We start from the raw sequence: 2,743 nt of genomic DNA, 5'->3' as shown, positions 1-2,743 counted from the left end.
AATGTCCACTGTAATTCCAAATGTTCAGATATAAATGATGGCTCTCATTTTTATCACTTGCCGTGAAGTGAATCAAGCCCAGTATTATTAATTTGTTTTTTAAATAATGGCAAATCTTGATTCACAATCTTCGGTATGGAAATATCACCTGTAGGTATGTCATTGAGAGAGAGAGAGAGAGAGAGAGAGAGAGAGAGAGAGAGAGTGTGTGTGTGGTGTGTGTGTGTGTGTGTTTGTGGTTTGGACTTACTTAGGACAAAGCAGAATGGAATGTTGGTAATAACATCTACCTCCAGATATGCTTAATTAATTCCTCCTTGGAGATAGTAGGCTAGGTATTATTGCAATAATTGTAAAGGTATCAGATAGCCGACTTTGCTATGGGGCCTTTTGTACTACACTCAAAGTGCTCTGAGCTCGTCTATTCATAAATTCAGACTGTCATCAAGTCCTATGAGAGAGAGAGAGAGAGATGCTTTCTGTAATGGAGATGCCGATGGGATGGGAGAACCAAACGCCCATATAGAGATTAACAAGACCTGATGGAAACAGGAAATGATGTAGTAATGGTTCTTTCTCTTCACAAAAAAAGAAAAAAAAAAAAAGGGAGAGAGTTAATAATGCCTTTGGTTAGCATTTTAATCTATTTTTCTTTATATACATAGAAATGTTTTCATCGCGATCTTTGATTGAATCTAACGACATGTAATATATGAAATATACATTCATAGAGAAGGAGAAAAATGTGTAGCAGGTATGCATGCAATGGCCGATTTTAATCAACGTAACAAACACGAAAAGAACATCGTCAGTTAAACTACAGAGAAATTTTCAATGAAATGGTCGTGCATTTGAACCGAATATTCCCAGTGGTTAATGTCATGAGTTAAGTTATACTGAGGCAATTAGAATAGCTTGGAAAACTCGAGTTTTTTTTTTTTTTTTTGAGTTCTGTAAAATTCTACAAACTTCCATTATGTCGTTTTGATTTTCTTTTCCTAAGACTGAAAGTCATTCATAGACAGTCTAATACAGCAATAAGTGTTCGTTTCTTAAAGCTTATAGTTCGATGGGCTACCATGTATTCCTACCTCACGCATTTGCATACTCTCTCTCTCTCTCTCTCTCTCTCTCTACCGGCTGCCGAGAACGTAAATCCCGAAGGAATTTTCTGGACCACTGATCGAGTAAGCGTCCAGGAGCATTAATCATTCACCTGTAAAACTCTTCGTAATGGATGTGTATTCACCGTAAAAAACTTGAGACAAAAGGAGTGATGGGGCTGTGAATGGCTAGAAGGCAAAATGAGAAGTTCGAGTGGAAGCATAATGAATGTTGAGGGAGAATGAATGCATGGAATTTCACCTGGAATTCATGCGACTCTCCGGTCTTTGTACTCTTCCTTTATATTTCTTTTATTGGCTTTATTCCGAAATATTCAATTTTTTTCTCATGGAAAGAAAACCGAGACGGGCAGGTCAGCCCCAATTCTGATGTGGAGGCCGATATTGAGGTTTCTCTTAAGTGGACTGTGTCTGTTGGATTTCATTCGATTTTTCGTCACAATTCAAGTTAAATATCACCAAAAAGTTTTACGTGTGAATATTTCCTGATGTTAATATTTCGTTACATTAAGCCTAAAAGTTACTCGTTTACATATGCAGACGTCTTCTTGTTTTTGTTTTACTGAAAGAGAATTGAACTTTTTTTACTTTAATTTTCTACAGTTTGACAGTTTTATCATGGCAAGTTTGTATAATATCTTCTGGAAATTTTACATCAGGGATGGTGATTCCTAAACAGACAGATCGTTCACGATTGAATTCAACATCAAAGCTGTCCTAGACACTGCCGTTGAAACTCAATTGTGAAGGATTACGTAAAGGTTAACAGGTTGGTACACTCTGATGTTTTGCTACTGAAAATTATTTTGATTGTGATTCCAGGTTGTTATCTCATAGCAATCAGTGTCCAGTTGTATTTGCTGTGCTGCAGTATTCTGGAGTTTGATTTGTAACCGTTAGCGCCTATATTCAGTAAAGTTTTAATTGCAAAAGCTCTACCACAGATTACGATTTGATATTCAGAACATAAAGAACTTGTTTCTCAGTGGATATACAAGCCACATGATGAAGCATCATTCTTAAAGAATTTTTTGAAAAAGAAATTATCATCACCAAAATGAAAGAACGAAAACAGTTTCTAGAGTAATAAATGAGTATGATACTCCTGTGAAAATGTCGTCTTTTTCTTTCTCTCTCGGTCATTTTAGCAAAGCAAGAATAATTTTCCTAATATCTACAGCAACGCTTAATAAGCCCCAATCTCTTTTGTTCCTCTATTTCATAGACCAGTTCATCCAAAAACCTTCAACATTTGTTCGCCATTCAAATCATCTACAAACATTTTTACGTTAAACTCACAGGATTGCGTTAACGCTCCAGTGAACCACAAAATGATCAACTTGCAATCTGCAATACGTCTGTAAACAAAGGCGATTTGCGATAGCAAAGTAGTCCGTCAATTATAACAGTTACTCAAAACACACACAGAATTGTAGCCTAACTCCTGAACGTCGTTGCTTTCCCAAAGGGTCCTACTCCCAATAACAAAGGACTGAATTCCTCACGAGGGCTGGAATCCTCGATCCCGTCTTTTAAAAGCCTCTTTATACATACCTGCCATTCTAAGTCCTCTTCCAAAGCCCACCGCTGCTCTCTTTTTTTATTATTTTCTTTGACGG

This window comes from Macrobrachium nipponense, chromosome 5, assembly GCF_015104395.2.
Source record: "Macrobrachium nipponense isolate FS-2020 chromosome 5, ASM1510439v2, whole genome shotgun sequence".
NCBI classification, from domain to species: domain Eukaryota; kingdom Metazoa; phylum Arthropoda; class Malacostraca; order Decapoda; family Palaemonidae; genus Macrobrachium; species Macrobrachium nipponense.
Note: the sequence above shows the minus strand (reverse complement) of the source record.